Genomic DNA, 19,806 nt, shown 5'->3' on the forward strand with positions numbered 1-19,806 from the left:
ACTTGGGAAGAGATAATTAAGTTTTTTCAGAGAGAACTCATTTATAAAAAATACTGGAACTGCTTTGGTGGTCCAGTGGCTAAAACCCCTCGCTCCCAATGTAGGGAGCTTAAGTTCGATCCCTGGTCAGGGAACTAGATCCCACATGCTGCAACTATAGCTCCCATGTGCCAAAACTAAGGTCTGACGCAGCCACAAATATAAATATCTTCAAAATACTTGGCAGCTTTTACGCTGTAATTAACTAGTTTACCAACTAAATTAGCAAGTCTTTGCTCAAATTTTAAGGTCAATGGAAGAGGGTAGAACTACTGATAGAGCATCTGCTAACACCTAAATAAAAATACTTGTACCTTGCAACAAAAATGTACGCTATAGCATTTTCCAGGTTTAAAATAACTCATTGATAGTACTACTGAACTAATTTCAGCACTGAAGTCTTCTTTGACAATGTTTTTGCATTACCTGTTTCCACAGAAATCCTGCTCAGTCACAGCTGCTTTGCTTAGTCCCAGTTTTGAAAAACTGAAAGGAGTAAAACACACAAACCACGTACTTCTATTTGAAAACAAAACAACCGCATCTACTAGGCTTCCCTGAGCTTCACTGAATTTTCCATGCTTTATTTTTTTTTTTACTTTTTGGCTGCACCCCATGGGAGGAAGGATCTTAGTTCCCTGACCAGGGATTGAACCCAAACACCCTGCAGTCGATGCGTGGAGTCTTAAGCGCTGGACCACCAGCGAAGTCCCGCCATCTTTTAAAAAGGACAAAAACCTCTAAGTAATGATTAGCATTTTGGTACCTGAATTAAAATCAGATAATTCTGTGTGTCTTTGGCTTTTTCATTTTTGCAATTTGAAAATAAGCTTATCTTAGTTGTCTGAAATATTATTGGGTCTGAAGTGCTATCCTGATTACAAAGAATTCAAGAGAACAAGGCTCAAGATTCTTTTTCCATATAATAATCAAGGAATTCATATAATTGTCTTTTTTAGATATGCATTTAAATGGCTCTCATCCACCTCTTTTCCAACCAAAATGATTCTATAATGAAAATCTATTTCAAAAACTACCTATTTAAAAAGCTTTTCAAAAAGCTTTCAATATCAAAATAGTCAAGTACTCTTGGAAAACCTTTCCAAAATAATTTTTCTAACTATTGTTAATCTCCCACGAATTATTTTCCTTAAAGAGCTATGGTTAGTAATTACTTTTTACACCAACTGTGATACAATATAGTCTTGAACAGTATTATTTTAATGGCAAAACTGTAGGCAGAGTTTAAGACAGTACATATTCTATTGCTTTTCATATATAATTATGGCATTTTTATACAGATTTTCAGGGCATGTTTCTTAGAATGCCTACATAGGTGATATATTTTATTACCTTTGAACATTGATCTGCTCAACTTAAAAATAAGTAATCACTATGCTCACAAAATGTTCTTATCTGTAAAGACTTTATAGCTTAAAAGGTATTAATTAATGTGGAATCATTTATCTAGCAGCTTTACCAAACTTTCATTAGCCTAGAAATCATTTTATTGACTGCTATTCATTAGTTACATTTTTTTCTTCCAGTTTTATTGAGACATGATTGTCAAAAAAACACTGTATAAATTTAAGGTGGACAGACAATGATTTACCTACATATGCCACTGACTGTGTGGATCACAATAAACTGTGGAAAACTCTGAAAGAGATGGAAATACCAGACCACCTGACCTGCCTCTTGAGAAACCTGTATGCAGGTCAGGAAGCAACAGTTAGAATTGGACATATAACAACAGACTGGTTCCAAATAGGAAAAGGAGTACGTCAAGGCTGTACATTGTCACCCTGCTTATTTAACTTATATGCAGAGTACATCATGAGAAACCCTGGGCTGGAGGAAGCACAGGCTGGAATCAAGATTGCTGGGAGAAATATCCATAACCTCAGATATGCAGATGACACCACCCTTATGGCAGAAAGTAAAGAAGAACTTTTAAAGAGCCTCTTGATGAAAGTGAAAGAGGAGAGTGAAAAAGTTGGCTTAAAGCTCAACATTCAGAAAACAAAGATCATGGCATCCGGTCCCATCACTTCATGACAAATAGGGAAACAGTGGAAACAGTGTCAGACTTTATTTTTCTGGGCTCCAAAATCACTGCAGATGGTGACTGCAGCCATGAAATTAAAAGACGCTTATTCCTTGGAAGGAAAGTTATGCCCAACCTAGACAGTATATTGAAAAGCAGAAACGTTACTTTGTTAACAAAGGTCTGTCTAGTCAAGGCTATGGTTTTTCCAGTAGTTATGTATGGATGTGAGAGCTGGACTATATAAAGAAAGCTGAGCGCAGAAGAACTGAAGCTTTTGAACTGTGGTGTTGGAGAAGACTCTTGAGAGTCCCTTGGACAGCAAGGAGCTCCAACTAGTCCATCCTAAAGGAGATCAGTCCTGAGGGTTCATTGGAAGGACTGATGTTGAAGCTGAAACTCCAATACTTTGGCCACCTGATGCAAAGAGCTGACTTGTTTGAAAAGACCCTGATGCTGGGAAAGATTGAGGACAGGAGGATAAGGGGACGACAGAGGATGAGATGACTGGATGGCATGTCAGACTCAATGGACATGGGTTTGGGTGGACTCCAAGAGTTGGTGACGGACAGGGAGGCCTGGCGTGCTGCGGTTCATGGGGTCGCAAAGAGTCCAACACGACTGAGCGACTGAATTGAACTGAACACACATCATGAAAACACCAAGTGAATATCCATCATCTCATATAGACAGAAAATTAAAGAAACAGAAGAAAAAATTTGTGATGAAAGCTCTTAGGATTTACTCGCTTAACAATTTTCATAAGTAACATACAATGTGTTTGTATGTGTGTGTGTGTGCTCAGTCATGTCTGATTCTTTGCCACCCCATGGACTTTAGCCCACCAGGCTCCTCTGCCCATGGGGATTCACCAGGCAAGAATACTGGAGTGGGTTGCCACACCTTCCTCCAGGCGATCTTCCCAACCTAGGGATCCAACCTGCGTCTCCTGCTTTGCAGGCAGATTCTGTACCACTGAGCCACCTGGGAAGCCCCATAGCATACACTAGTGTCAGTCGCATTTATCATGTTGTATATTACATCCCTAGTTCCTTTTTTAGTCTTTCCTGGGGGTTCTGCACTGTGCTGCATGTGGGATCCTAGTTTTTTTAAACTTTGTGGTGCACCTCCAAGCACGTGGGATCTTAGATCCCCAGACGGAATGGAACCTGGGCCCCCTGCAGTGGAAGGGCAGGCAGAGTCTTAACTGCTGGCCAGCCAGGGAAGTGCACATCCCTGGTTCTAATAGCAACTATCCTCTCCTTGCCTCCCTGCTCACCTTTCCGTCTCCCATCCCCCCCTCCTTGATACCATGTCACAATCGTTCTCTTTTACAGGCAGTTTTATATTACCACCACAATTTCAAGAATGCTGTGAAGAAAAACTTAGTAGGTTGATTTTTTAAATTGTTCCCTCTCAAGTGATCTGCAAAAGAGAAGTAAATGCTACCAGTTTTGATTAAGTATTTTATTTAGGCAGTTTTGAAATATATACTGTTCTTCCACATTTATAGATATTATAATTTATTTCACTTAAAAAGAACTGAATTGGTCGCTTCAACAAAATCATTTTCGGCTTTTCTTGGCCACGCAGGACGCGGGATCTTAGTTTCTAACAAGGTCATTCTTTAATAACAACATAGTAATACTTGACTCTTTTCAAAGTAAAATGAAATCTGTTACATAAACTTACTGTACTTCTGAGTATTAAAAAAAAAAAGGATTTATTCAAATACTTTCTTCTATTCTATCTTTCGCTGCACTTAGAATTCTTCAACGACTGAGGCTATGTCATGCTCCTTTGTCAATTCAGAGCCTCATACGGTGCCTGTAACTTAAGTGCTTCTGTAACTGTCAGCTGAGTCACTGACACGCTGACCAGCTGGTGGGGAACCACCATGTCTCCATCATCTCTAAGAAAAAGAAAGGTTTAAAAAAAAAAAAAAAGTGGGGGACTTAAATTTAAAACGATAATAAACAGAAAACAGAATAAAGGAGCTGCAAAATATTCAATAATAAAAATCTAATTAGATCAGTATAGATTTTCCCAGTGGGGAAGAAAAGACTGAAAAAAAGATGGGTTGGTGGGGAGGGATAAATGAGTTTGGGATTAACAGATTCATGCTACTATACATAACATAAACAAGGACTTACTCATAACACAGGGAACTATAGTCAATATCTTGTAAAACCTATAAAGGAAAACATCTGAAAAAGAAAAAATACACACACACACAGATACAACTAAATCAGCTTGCTCTACATCCGACACGAAACACTGTAAATCAACTATACCTCAATTAAAAAAAAAAAAAAATTTTTTTAAAAAGCAAAGTGGACTCTGGCTGCAATGCTTATAGAGTCAGGAAAAGATAGGAAGGTCAAAAGGAAGCCACTATTGTAGAGAAAAGAAGGATTGGGGGCCAGAGCATAGTAACAACAGTGATAAAGGAAAGAAATGAATATGGATTACCTTTGTGCTTTAGGTACCTCTATCAAGAAAAATTCTTGGACTTCCTTGGTGGCCCAGTGGATAAGAATCTGCCTGCCAATACAGCAGACATAGTTTAATCCCTGGTCTAGGAAGATGCCACATGCTGAGGAGCACCTAAGTCCAGGAACCACAGCTACTGAGCCTGTGTGCTGCAATTGCTGAAGCCTGTACACCCTAGAGCCTGTGCTCCACAACAAGAGAAGCCACCTCAAGGAGAAGCCCAAGCACTGCAACTCGAGAGCAGCCCCTGCTCACCGCAACTAGAAAAAGCCTGCATGCAGCACCCAACACAGCCAAAAAAGTTAAATTAGTTAATTAAAAAGAAAATCCTCTTCAGATTGGATGGGTTTAAACAAGCATTGGCATCTTGCACAAAATGGGCATTTAATAAATTTAATCAATGAATCAATGGAAACCAAAGCTCAATATGTGTAAGATTAAAGAAAGTTGGGCTTCCCTGGCAGCTCAGCTGGTAAAGAATCCGCCTGCAATGCAGGAGACCCCGGTTCTATTCCCAGATCAGGAAGATCCCCTGGAGAAAGGATAGGTTACCCACTGTAGCATTCATGGGCTTCCTTGGTGGCTCAGATGATAAAGAATCCGCCTGCAATGCGGGAGACATGGTTCGATCCCTGGGTTGGGAAAATCCCCTGGAGGAGGGCAAGGCAATCCATTCCAGTATTCTTACCTGGAGAATCCCATGGACAGAGGAGCCTGGTGGGCTACAGTCCATGGAGTCGCAGAGAGTTGGACACAACTGAACGACTAAGCACAGCACAGCTGCTCTAAGTAAACCATCGACAAGGTACAACATACCACTCTAGTTACAAAGTCCATCCAGCTGCAAGGGAAAGGGGATCCTGTCAACTTCTGATCACTGAAGTTAAATGTAACTCTAGACAAGATGCTCAAACTACCGCACAATTGCACTCATCTCACACGCTAGTAAAGTAATGCTCAAAATTCTCCAAGCCAGGCTTCAGCAATATGTGAACCGTGAACTTCCTGATGTTCAAGCTGGTTTTAGAAAAGGCAGAGGAACCAGAGATCAAATTGCCAACATCTGCTGGATCATGGAAAAAGCAAGAGAGTTCCAGAAAAACATCTATTTCTGCTTTATTGACTATGACAAAGCCTTTGACTGTGTGGATCATAATAAACTGTGGAAAATTCTGAAAGAGATGGGAATACCAAACCACCTGACGTGCCTCTTGAGAAATCTATATGCAGGTCAGGAAGCAACAGTTAGAACTGGACATGGAACAACAGACTGGTTCCAAATAGGAAAAGGAGTACGTCAAGGCTGTATACTGTCACCCTGCTTATTTAACTTCTATGCAGAGTACATCATGAGAAATGCTGGACTAGAAGAAGCACAAGCTGGAATCAAGATTGCCGGAAGAAATATCAATAACCTCAGATATGCAGATGATACCACCCTTATGGCAGAAAGTGAAGAGGAACTCAAAAGCCTCTTGATGAAAGTGAAAGAGGAGAGAGAAAAAGTTGGCTTAAACCTCAACATTCAGAAAATGAAGATCATGGCATCCAGTCCCATCACTTCATGGGAAATAGATGGGGAAACAGTGGAAACAGTGTCAGACTTTACTTTTTTGGGTTCCAAAATCACTGCAGATGGTGATTGCAGCCATGAAATTAAAAGATGCTTACTCTTTGGAAGGAAAGTTATGACCAACCTAGATAGCATATTCAAAAGCAGACACATTACTTTGCCAACAAAGGTCCGTCTAGTCAAGGCTATGGTTTTTCCTGTGGTCATGTATGGATGTGAGAGTTGGACTGTCAAGAAAGCTGAGCGCCGAAGAATTGATGCTTTTGAACTGTGGTGTTGGAGAAGACTCTTGAGAGTCCCTTGGACTACAAGGAGATCCAACCAGTCCATTCTGAAGGAGATCAGCCCTGGGATTTCTTTGGAAGGAATGATGCTAAAGCTGAAACTCCAGTCCTTTGGCCACCTCATGCGAAGAGTTGACTCATTGGAAAAGACTCTGATGCTGGGAGGGATTGGGGGCAGGAGAAGGGGACGACAGAGGATGAGATGGCTGGATGGCATCACCGACTCGATGGACGTGAGTTTGAGTGAACTCCAGGAGTTGGTGATGGACAGGGAGGCCTGGCGTGCTGCGATTCATGGGGTCGCAGAGTCGGACTGAGCGTCTGAACTGACTGAACTGAACTAGACAAGATTATCACTGAGATTAAATGTAACTCTAGACAAGATTTTAGAGTCATGTCTGAGAGAAGTCTGTGAACGTAGAAAAAGCAGCAACCGACCTAGGTGACTGGAAACCATTATAGTTTCACTAAGAACAAGCAATGTCAGATTAGTACTCTTTTTTTTTTCTGACATTTATTGAACAGATAGGATTTTTAAAGATGAAGGATATGAAATTATTTGGGTTTTAGGAAGGCAAGTGTTAAAGTTCCTTATAAATTCCTTGTGAAAACCTGGAAATATCTGAGATAGATAATGATAAATTAGTTTCATTTCTAATTGGCTGAACAACTTGAACCAAAGAATTAATTTTTTTCAAATCAACCCTCAGGTCTCTAGCAGGACAAGAATGCTCTTAGCCCACCTCATCAACACTTTAATAAAATTTGTATGAACACTGTACCAGCATTATCAAACTTAAAGTTTATCAAATGTATGGAAAAACAATAAGTTTTTTTTACTGAATGACCAAACTAAGACTCTTTTTTTTTTTTAAAGAGTAAACATACTGGAACCAATCTGACAAGATAAAATTCAACTGGGATAGATACGAAGTCCTACCGAAACATATTCTATTAAAGAACTTGGAGAGCATGGACAAAACTCAAATTTCAGCTGATGGCAAAATCAATAATGGATAACGCACACAGCACTTAAATGGCAGGGACCATTCTAAATGCTTAACACGTATGTACTCATTTATTCTTTAAAACAACCCTATGAAACAGGTACCATCATAAACCCCATTTTACAGATGAGAAAACTGAGGCCCTGGGTGTTTACATAATTTACTCAAGGTTACCCGGCTGATATACAGCCAGGATTTAAATCCAAGCAGGCTAGCTCCAGAATTCATTTCCTTAGACAGGACATTATCATGAATTAACAGTGCAATGTGGTTGCCAAAAGAAGCAAGACTACTCTTAATGTGCTTTAAAATCTGAGTGATGACTTCTGGTTCTCTCCACAGGTTAATACCTAATCAAAGGTATTACACAGCTAAGAAGGGTATGGACCAACTGACAAAAATCCACAAATAAGCCATCAGTATTGTGAAGAGGTGCAAATCAAAACGACAAATCCACTAGAGGAAGTTAAAGACTGAGAATATTTTGTCCAGAGAAGAAAAGAATCAGGAAAACATAGCAAGTGTCTTTGAATATTTGAAAACTCACAGAAGAGACAGAACTAGAACCAGTGAAGAGAGAACTTTAGTTCAATAAAAGAAATCATTTCTTAGAAGTTAAAGTTGTCCAAATATCTTTACCTCAGAACCTATGAATCTTCTCTCCAGAGAATATCCAAATACATATAATTTTGTATAAAGTTTTCAAGGGCTCACAAATCTACTTTTAAATCTATTTATGTCCTACCCCTAGAATCATATACCCCAGATTAAAATGGAAAGAATTCAAGTATGAAGAGGTGAATATATTTAATCTAGAAAAATCATCACAACTTAAAATTCTATCATTGAAAAAAACTCTGAACTCTATGCTTTCTAGTTTCTTCTAAGATACATTGCAATAAGAGCTTAAAATATGATGCTGAGTTCAGAAAAAAAGTGAAATCAAGTTTACCAAGTGACAATGTAAACTGACTACAAGATCTGACTATCAGTAATAATGGCTTATTACTTAATCTTTAAAAGAAACATACCTAAGTTTAAAGATAAAAAAATAAGATGCTAAGGTACTACTCATATCTAATATTTAATGCCCAAATTAGAAAGTGCCTCCTTCTACTTTCAAGCCTTAATCTTTTCATCTTTCAGTCCCAGTTAACTGTTAAGGTTGACAAACTAAGAAAACAATGAACTAGAAGTTAGAATACCAGGTTCTAACCTACACCATGAAATTAATTTTGGCTTAATCTGTTTCTTACCATACTCTAAAAACTTTCCTGTATCTAAATGGGCTTTAAAAATGGTAAAGTGCAGATGTAACTATAAACAACTCATGTATTATGTATAAAACATAAAAATGTCAACAACAACAAAAAACCAGTTTTTCTATAATGCTAAAAAAAAAAAGCAAAGGTATATTCACATTACAATTCCTAATTCCAAAAAGCAATCTCTGAATCCTTCAGGTTGTGTTTCAGTGAATAATTTTCATCCACAAACACTTTCCACATTAAGCATAAATCTATCTGTACATCCAATTTCAAGCTGCATTGAGAGGACATAGCTCAGACAGTTAAGAATTTTGGCTGCAAGGGAAAAACTCGAAAGTGCCAACTGGACGTCCCCATTTCCAAGAGTTGGTGGGAAAGGTACATGACCACAAAATGGTAACATTAAGTATGACACACTTGAAAATTCTGTTTTCTCTCTTAATTAACCAACCACACATAACGAGAACTCAACACCAGGAGTTTAATAAGTCTTGGGCCTTTATTAAATATAAGCACCACACTGCTGAAACTGCAACTGTACTGCCAGAACAGGGCTACAGACACCATGTCTGCCATGAGACTAGACTCTAGTTCCAGGCACAAGATGTTCTAATAAATAACAAACGCATCAAGCGCCAGCGCACAAGCGTGACAGAATCTGGGGTCTAGACATTTGATTTTTCTCCCAGTGCTACTTGAGAATGGCCACTGCCATTAAAGATTTATTACAGTAACAGGATAGTGATAAAACTTTAGCTAAATGGCAGGCCAACCAAGGAAATGGAAAAGCAACATGCAATAACAGATCAACTAAACTAGTTCCTATTTAATTTTGTACAGTAAGGCTCATGATTACACTGTATAAAGAACAGATGAATAACCTAAACTGTACCTACTAGGTAAAGATGATTTCAAGCCATTATGAGAAAAGTGGCCCAGAAAAAAATCAGGCTATAGAACTCAAGTGGAAAAAACACACTAAGATTTGGGAGAGAAAGGGGAAGGAAGGGAATGAGCTACTGACTTACTAAAAAGAGAGCAAAGAAGTGGGACAGGGAGTCTGAGCCCTCTGAGACAGAATGAGAAAGAAAAAGAATTCAAAGGCTCAAAGGGAGCTTTAGCAGTGAATACAGAAAGAGATGAAACTGTTAACTGTCTCAACAGAAAAAAACAAAAACAATAGGGGGAACTTTTCTAAACCATCATTCAGGGTGGTCAGTTCAATGCCTAACTCATGCATGGCAGGGCACTTCGTAGGACGCACACTTCGTTCCAAGTAGTTCCACCGATCAGCCCATTTTCCCCTGGCACCACCCCCAATAGGGGGTTACTACTACAGATGAAGAAACTGAGACCACACAACGCCAGGGAACACAAGCTGGTACCAGGGACTGGGCGCTCATCTTAGCTGCACTTCTCCCTGCAAGATCCTATAAAAATCTCACACTTTTCTATGGAAAGGAACCTTAAATCTCTTCTGGGCCCAAAAGTGATCCCCTACTTTAGAGAAAAGTTCCCCTGCGGAGGTTGCAAGGCTCTTCCAAGCGCAAGAGGTGTTGGAACTCTGAAATACACCTGGTAGAGACAGATGGAGGCATGTGGGTCATGAAAGGAGAAAAAGTCGGAAAAGTCAGACTTAGAAGCCATTCTTCTGCCCTAAAGATACCGAAAAAGTAGAAAGCAGCCCTTCCTCTCTTCCAGCAGGCGTGACTCAAGGACGGTGCCTCCCCGCAATCTGCTGTGCGTGTTGGGGGTAGGGGGTAGTCTCCGGTTTCCCACTCCCTTCCCCAGGCACTCAAGGGTTACTCGGCCGGGCCTGGAAGATTGCGTGGGAATAAACAGATGGGACCCAGAGTGACCAGGGGGCCCTGAGGCGCAGGGAGGGAAACCTGCCCAGAAACACGCCGGGCCGGGTCCAGAGGCCCTCCGCACGGAGCCCGCGCCCGCGCCCTGGACCTTACCACCGCTTGGCTGCAGGGGACGAGGCGGCCGCGCAGGACTGTTCTTCGAGCTTGGAGCGCGTCTTCAGGCGCCTCTGCTACAGTGGCGCCAGCGCTTGGCGGCGCCCGGGTCCCGGCGGACTCACACTCGGGGAAGGGTGGGCGATCCGCGGCCTGCCTAGTCGAGGCCCTGGAGTTCTAAGCCCCGGGACGCCGACCGCGCGCGCGCGCCTTCGAGCCTGCCCAAAGAGGAAGGGTTAGGGCGCGCCTCGAGAACCGAGCAGCGCCAGCGGCTGCAGCCGAAATCTCCGGCGGCTTCGTCCGCCCTCGCCCGGCCTAGCCACTGCCCCGCTTCCCCCGCGCAAGCTTTGGCGGCGGAGCAGCACGGTGAGCGCCGATTGGCCCTCTGGGTGAATGACGTACGGCGCCTCTCCTCACGGATTGGCCAGGCTGGCGGTGCGTGCACGGAGTAAACAAACCCCGCCCCCAGGCTTCCCAAGGAGAGGAGGGGGCCCCCGAGGTGGAGGAGCGGGGTCTCAAGCACTCTGCGGGGTACCTGGGTTATCCCCTGGAGGTTCTCAGGGGATCGCCTACGACGATCCTGCCGCGTGCTTCCCAGCCGCCTCCGGAGCAGGTTACAGGGCCTGAGGCCTACAATTATAGCCACACCCTCTCCCCCTTCCCCCGGCCTGGGTGGGAATCTTGACTTTTCCATCCGCCCCCATCCCCCCGGCCCCTTGCAAGAAAACCCCGATCTTTCTTAGAAAAAGGAAAACGGGCGTCCCTAGTTCCCAGGCACATCTCGGTTCCCAGTCACTTGATCAGTCACCTCCGGGGGAGCAGCCTAGAGGGGCAAGGGGACGAGTGATGAGGCCACGTGTGGGGCCAAGTTTGCAGTACCCTGTAAATTATTCAGACAGTGGGTTAAAGACTGCTAGGGTGTGAGATTTTCAACAAACCGGCAAGTAAGATCCAAAACCGAGCAGGTCACCATGTCACATGGACGCTGAAGAGAAAATCGCAGCTCCCACCCCCAGATACCTGTCTTATTTAGTTCAATGTTAATAATACATTCTGTGCCTATCTGAAAAATCATGTGTGAGTTTACATTTTAGTGGGCTTCCCCTGTGGCTCGGTTAGTAAAGAATCCGCCTGCAACGCGGGAGATCTGGGTTTGATCCCTGGGTTGGGAAGATCCCCTGGATAAGGGAAAGGCTACCCACTCCACTCTTCTGGCCTGGAGAACTCCACGGACTGTGTAATCGATGAGGTAGCAAAGAGGCAGACGGGACTGAGCGACTTTCATTTCACTTCACTTACATTTTAGTGGGGTGGTAAAGATAATATACAAAAGAAATAAGTGAAATATAAGCTATGTTACATGTTGGGACATGCTGTGGGGAACAAACCTAGAAGACCAGGAATGGCTTTAAAGGATGGCCTGTCTTAGAGTGCTTAGTCAAGGTAGCAAGAAAGTGCCATTTAAATAAATACCTAAAGGAAGTGGGGGAGGTGAGAATGCACCTTTGGACCTTTCTCTCGGGTGGGGTGGAGTGGAGAGAGAATTTCTGCATAATTGTTCATAGATAAAGTCCTAGGCGGTCAAGAAAGCCCAATGAAGTCTCCTTGAACTGATTCTAAAATGCAAAAGCCCCAAAGGAGTCATTACCTTGCATTTTTCAGTGATGGATCAATAGATGTAGTTTCCACAGAAATTTTGTTGAGGTTTTAACTTAAGTACTTTTCAAACACTCTAGGGACGAAGATACAAAAGTGAGCAAAACAGATGAAACCTCCATCCTCAAGGAGCTCAGTCTAGCAGGAGAGCTGGATTGTAAACTGCCTCAGTATACTGTATAAATAATCCAAGAAGTATTAATAGACACATGGCTGTGCTTGGGCTAATGGGGGAGGGGGAGTGGTGGATGTTAATTTAGGAAGAGTACCTTGAAATTTTTTTTAATTGAATAAAATTGCTTTATTTAATATATAATGAAGTATAATATACTAAACATGTTTGGAATCTTTATCTATGAAGACAACTCTGCTAAATATTGGTGTAAGGCTATGGATTCAGTGATTCTCTAACTTCTGTAAATTTTTAAGGTGAGAGTCTGAAGATGATATTAAGTTAAACCATATGAAATTGTTAATATTTGGCAATTTTCATGTTTCCTGTAGAGTTAATATGAGGGTTTTGCTATGTAATACATATAGTAATACATGTAATACATATAGTAAGTATTCCATAAATAATGGTTATTATGATCATTTGATAATAGTGCTTTTGAAAAAAAATGCTTTAAAAGTCAGTGTTTCATAACAGCTTCCGATACCATGAAGTAAAGTGGGCATGCAGGTTTCAAATTTTCCATATACTGGTTTGATCTAGCTGTGAATTTCCATGACCTAATCAGGGTATGCTGTAAAAGACACTAAATGCTAGTTTCACAGCAGGCCAAGAAATTCAGAATAAGGAACAGCTTGATTTTGAAGCCAAAAACTGAAAATTCTCCAGAACAGAATAAATTGTCAAGTTGCTTCAGGGAGGAAAATTCATGTAAATCAATTTTTCATTCCCACTCACAGCTTCAATTTAGCAATTTGCACAACAGTCAGCTTTCTCTCTTCCTTCTCATTTCCCCACTAAAAGATCTGATTTCCTTTGAAAAGGAAAATAAAGCATCCACTATCTCCAAGGAAGGAGAGTAGATGTTTGAAACATGACAGAACACTTATTGATTCTGCAAACACTTACTAAGCACTTATTATACACTAACAGTGCAAGGTACTGGAAATACACATATAAGTGTCCAAAGAACTTCCTTTGTTCATAGGTGTTCCTTGTGTGTAGAATAATCCCCCAGTTCACCCACACCTCATCTACACATGCTTTCTCATCTAAGCTAAAACAACACTCTCTGGAAAAGCTTCCTGACTCCGGCCCTTTGCCCATAAAATTGTCTTTCTAACATTCATGAAACTTGCAATTACTCATTTAGTACCTGTATCCTGTATCATTTAGTACCAGGGAAGCCCTTGTTAGACTGCAAGTTCCTTGCAAATTGGAGGTCTGTCATCCTATTCACTGGGCTTCTCTGGTGACTCAGTGGTAAAGAATCTGCCTGCAACGCAGGAGATGCAGGTTCTATCCCTGAGTCAGGAAGATCCCCTGGAGAAGGGAATGTCAACCGACTCCAATATTCTTGCCTGGGAGATCCCATGGACAGGGGAGCCTGGTAGGCTACAGTCCACAGGGCCACAAAGTGTCGGACACGACTTAAAAGCGACTAAACACACACACTCACACACACACACACATCCTATTCACTACAATATCCTCAGTGCCTTAGGGAAGCTCAGTAAGTTTTTATTGAATGGATGAGTTCCACAGCCTAGCACATTTGGAAAGAGGAGACATACATACATACATAAATTAAATAAATTAAAATATAAATAAATAAATAAAAACTTGTAAATTTGTGGGCCAACAAACCCGCTGGCCATGAAAGAGATCTGTTAAGAGTTAAACCTGAGGAAACTGTCTGTGCTCCTCTCTCCTGGGGCTGGGTACTGCTTTCAGTAGGTGGAGCTATATGGCTCCTGGATTAGTGCCTCTCAACCTTTAATGTGCCCAGGAATCACTTAGAGATCTTATTAAAATTCAGACTCTAGATCAGCAGGTCCCAGGTGGGGTATAGAATCTGCATTTCCAACAAATTTCCAACTGCTTCATCAGACGCTACACTCTGAGTGACAAGGTCCTTCCTGACCCCTTTTTGCCATTCGCAAAGATCCGTAGTTGTCTAGACTTTCGCAGTTGCAGATATGACTTTTTTTTTTTTAATATGCTGTTTTCACATCTAATCCATCCAGTGATAAAGGAAATAACCCTTAAGAGAACAATGTGTTACATCAAGGCCTTGTCTTCCAGAGACAGTCCTATTATATGGCCTTTAGTCACATTAAAAGGGCAGAGTGGAATCAAAGCCCTGGAATTTCTTTAGTGAGGGACACAACTTTCTCCTTATTACATTTCTGGAATGACTTGTTCAGTGGAAAGATTTCACAGTCATCATTAGTAAAAGTAACCTCTTCTTAATATCAAACCCAAAATTATTTTTAGGATAAAATTTTACTTGTCCTAAAAACATAGAGGTATGTCCTAAACACATGAGGTATAAGAAATAATAATGATCCAGCAGTCCTACTCCTGGGCATATATCTGGATAGAACTATAATTCAAAAAGATACATGCACCTCTGTGTTCATAGCAGCACCTCTGTGTTCATAGCGGCACTATTTACAATAACCAAGACATGGAAACAAACTAAATGTCCATCAACAGAAGAATAGATAAAGAAAATGCGGTACCTGTCTATAGTGGAATATTCTCGGCCAAAAAAAAAGAATGAAATAATGCCATTTGCAGTAACATGGGTGGACACAGATAGCATGTGACATCACTTGTATGTGGAATCTCAAATAGGACACACAAGGACTTATCTATGAAAAAGCAATAGATTCACAGCTATAGACAACAGGCTTGTGCTTTCTAAGGGGAATGGGATAGGGGAGGGATGGAGTGGGGGAGGCTGGGATTAGCAGATACAAACTATTATATCTGCTAACTAATAGAGAGAGGTATATTTATACACTGGCTCCTGACCCCATTGTTTATGCATTACTCATATGGGAGCAACTGTCTAGCATTCCAGACTAAACCAGGGATGAAAAATGACAGAATGAGTTTAAATGAGTATTCCAAGCTGGGAGGCAGAGAAATTCCAGCTCAGAAAACCAGAGATATGGTAAAGTAAGGTGTGTTCATGTTACACTCGGGTAGCGGATTGCTGCAACTGGAATAAAAATGTGGGCTAAGAGGATGTGGAATGGGGCAAGAGGTGACCAATAATGATATAAGTAATTGAATAATAAATGGAGAACAGGCAACAGCTTCCCCTTACAGTAGAATTCCAATGAATAAATGTAAAGAAATAATGGAAGTGGAAATAGAAAACTCCTGATAATAGGCAAATAGTACAAGAATCATTATTGCAGACAAGAAGCGTCTGTGGAAGTTAAAACTAGTAAGTGAAACTGTGGTGGGAAACAGAAAATTTACATGGTCTAAAAGTATCTCCTCACAAGATTCTTTAAAATATATATATTTATTTATTTATTTATTTGACTGCGATGGGTCTTAGCAGTGGCATGAGAACTTTCAATTGCAGCATGTGGGATCTAGTTCCCTGATCAGGGACTGAACCCAGGCCCCCTGCAATGGGAGCATGAAGTCTTAGCACTAGACCACCAGGGAAGTCCCTCCTAACAAGATTCTTAACTGCAAAGGAGAAAATAGTAAACTTATGATGGAAAAACCTGGCAGGCACCCTCTTCACCAAAGGATCAAGGTTAACAACAATAATAAGACATACTGATTCCTGGTAGGATGCACTGAGGCCATGGATATCACTTCTGCAGGATTCTAACAAAAATTCAGAACCTTAACCTAATCAGAAGAAAATATCTGGCCAACCTAAATGGAGGGCCAGTTATAAAATAACTTATAAAATAATAAAATATTATTTTATTTAAAATCTTATAAAATAACTACCAGTGTTCTTAAAAAATGTGAAGTTCATGAAAGAGAGACTAGGCAGTCACAGACTGCAGGAGATTAAGAAGACAGAAAAATTAAATGAAATGTGGGATACTGGATTGAATCCTGGGCCAGAAAAAGGACAATAGTTGGAAAACCAACAAAATTCAGGTAAGGTCTGTAGATTATACTACTGTACCAGTGTGAATTTCCCATTTTGAGCAATTACGGTTATGTAAGATGTAAATTAGGAGAAGCTGGGGGACAGAAGAACTCTGTGTACTATTAATACTTTTAGAACTTTCCAGTAAGTCTACAATTATTTCAAAATAAAAAGAAAACTAAGTAGTAGAAATCAACTATACTTCAATTTTTTTAAAAAAATTCTAAATACTAGGGAATCTTAGATTTTAAACAGATTCTGTTCCAGTAGATTTGGAGTGAGGCTTGGAGTGCACCTTTTGTGAAAAGCACTCTGGTGACCTAGAGACTGCTAGTCTCAATAGCATATGGGAGTAGCAAGACTTTTCCCCTCCTGCTGTATTAAGGTGAAACTGACATGTAATAAACGATGCACCAAGTCAGTAGTCTGATGATCTTAGACATGTGTAGCCACTGAACCCACCTGATTTGCCCTTCCTTTCTCTGTCAATTCTAAAGGAAATCAACCCTGAATATTCCCTGGAAGGACGGATGCAGAAGCCGAAGCTCCAGTACCTTGGCCACCTTATGCAAAGAGGTGGCCACTCATTGGAAAAGACCAGATGTTGGGAAAGTTTGAAGGCAAAAGGAGAAGGGGACAACAGAGGAAGAGATGGTTAGATAGCATCACAGACTGAATGGACATGAATTTGAGCAAACTCTAAGAGATAGTGAAGGATGGAGGAGCCTGGCATGCTGCGATCAAAGAGTCAGACACAACTTAGCGACTGAACAACAACCACCTCGGTGGCACAGTGGTAAGGAATCTGCCTGCCAACGCAGGAGATGCAGGTTCGACCCCTGGGTCAGGAAGATCCCTTGGAGAAGAAAAACGGCAATCCAGTCCAGTACTCTTGCCTGGGAAAATCCATGGACAAAGGCTACCACAGGGTCCCAAAGAGTCAGACACTAATGAGCGACTCTCTAACACACACACACGATAATTGCCTTATATTTTCCACCTCTTAATGGGTTGTTTCTAAATGGGAAAAAAATTATTACTCCCTATCATTTTCATTAAATTTTTCCTATGATTTCTTTTACAGTCACATTCTTTAAAAATAATTTTATATTATTTAGTGTAATTTATAGTCACATGAATTTCAGAAAAGTCAGCTCCATGTATCTCCCCCTTCCTTGTCCTCTTTATCAAACTAGTATGACTTGAACAACAACAAAAAACAAACCCCTTCCTTTCTTCTAATAACTGGATGTTTATCATCCTTCAAAATTCCTACTGCAGAATGAACCAGGCTCCACTTCCATCAGGGAATAGAATCTAGATTTGTCTGATGACTCCTCCACCAGGATCATCGGGATATCACTATTTATGTGTACATATGTGAAGCAACAGAGAAACATTAAATAAAAATGGCTTTAATACATAATATGTATAGATCATCACTCACTGTTTTATTGTAACTTTTGAAATAATTTTAATAATAATTTTCACAATGGATTTTTAAGAGCTCCTAGGTTAATTCCATCATATTAGCCTTTGAAATTGTTTTCTCCAGTTATTTTAAAAATTTCCTAAACATTTAAGTATACAGTATATTTTCACAAGAGACTGTATCATCTTTTTCCCACTACAAAAAAATTACATCTCTTCTCTAGCAATTTCCTTTGTGCAAGAAAGTAGAATATAGAGCAAGTTTAAACAGTATCTAAAGAGGCAGAGTTACAGAAAACCTTTCTTCTCTAATCATATTAAGCCCCAATTTTTCTTCTAGTTAAAAGGAAAACACGAGACCAAACTTACCTTGAGTCACAACTGAAGTTAACATATGCTTATTCTTCTGTGACATACTTAATGTGCAGAAACCAAAACAGGAAATAATATTAACAATTTCCAGGTAAAATTTTTCAATGAATCCAAAGTTAAAAACAGACAAAAAGGTAAGGGGAAAATTCACATATACATGAAAAAGATTTCTTTTATTCTGCATTCTCAATTTCATCTATAGATCTTAACAATGATTTGTGAGGTTTTCCATGACTATTTAATAAAACTATGAAGTTCATAAAGAACATCAGAAAAATAAAATGATAAATTTACTGATACAGATGAATTGGGATATTATAATAACTGTCTTGTACAAATAGGAAAGTTCTAATTAGTTTTCCACAAAATCATTCTGAAACAATTACACAAGTCAGCTTATTTAAAATAAAGAATATTTTAGCATTATGGTAGCTATGTTCAAGACATGTATTTGTATATTTAACATTCTGACGTATCTTTAAAACTGTTTTGCAAAAAAAAAAAAAAACTATTTTGCTATTATATAGTATTAGCATCACATTGTATAATGAGTATGAAAAGAATATGAATGTTTTTCTGCTCAGTACATTACAAAATCATGTTCAAATACTATGTACATTTTTGCCCAGGAGAATTTGAAAATGCTACTTAGTGACTTAAGTCACTGGACTGATTATTTTTTAATTTTTAAAAAAGATATTCCCTTAAAGATATGGCTCATTTAGCAAACAACACAATTAGCAAATGGACAAAAGATATGGACAGACATTTCACTGACAGATAAACAGATGGCAAAAGAGCACATGAAAAGATGTTCAACACTATTATTAATCAGGGAAATGCAAATTCAATCCACACTGAGTAAACCACATCCTCATCAAAGTGGCTGAAGTAAAAAATGGTGACAACATCAAATGCTGGTGAGTAGAGAGTTGATCGCTCATACATTTCTGGTGGGAATGTAAAATGGTACAGCTACTCTGGAAAACAGTTTGGCAGTTTCTTGTAAAGATATGGTTCATTTAAATTGGAAGTCTTATCATGTATTTCCTTAACAATAGAGATATCTGTACAGACACAGCCGTTTTAATAAACCAAATGTAAAGTGGGGAGGAAAGACAGTGGAAAATAGAATAATAGCAAATTTTAAAAACATCTTATTTGGCAGGTTCCGGACTCTATCATTTCCATTCCCATGATCATCCCTGCATCCCTCTAGGGGAAAGGGTCCCATGGGAGTATGGTGACAAAATGGCTAGAGATTCACAACAGATGCTGGTGCCAACATATTTACAGCCATGAGGATCCACAGCTTTAAAAAAAACAATGTGATTCTCCATGGCCTGTTTGGCTTCTCTGGGGCTATCCCTTTAGGCTGGTTTGAACCAGATGACCTGGGTATGCAGGATGAGAACTATGGGACCAAATAGGTCCAGGGTGTATTTCCGGCTTTTAATTCTAATTGAGAAACAGAATATAAATTTCCCAAAGGGATTCAGAATCCTCCAGGGTAGATTCAAGCCTTCTAAGCTATCTCTGAGATTATTTAAAATCACTTAAAGTTGAGGAACACCAGGGTCCAGCTAT

General features: G+C 40.1%; 1 protein-coding gene across 41 annotated transcripts in view; it reads right to left on the reverse strand.

Annotated features, from left to right (window-relative positions):
• TFDP2 (transcription factor Dp-2) overlaps positions 1–10,993 on the reverse strand; it is a 205,713-nt gene extending 194,720 nt beyond the window's left edge. For 34 of the 41 annotated variants that reach the window (XM_086377500.1, XM_086377166.1, XM_086376928.1 and 31 more), the window contains exon 1: positions 10,673–10,993. The gene's annotated coding sequence lies outside the window, so the exon portion shown is untranslated. The remainder of the gene's footprint in view (positions 1–10,672) is intronic. The other 7 variants (XM_086378917.1, XM_086378561.1, XM_086379390.1 and 4 more) reach the window with 1 other exon arrangement.
• Positions 10,994–19,806: the final 8,813 nt, after the last annotated feature.

The sequence above is a fragment of the Bos grunniens genome, chromosome 1, assembly GCF_055505025.1.
Source record: "Bos grunniens cultivar Pamir isolate PY7600 chromosome 1, Bosgru_T2T1.0, whole genome shotgun sequence".
In the NCBI taxonomy this organism is placed as follows: Eukaryota; Metazoa; Chordata; class Mammalia; order Artiodactyla; family Bovidae; genus Bos; species Bos grunniens.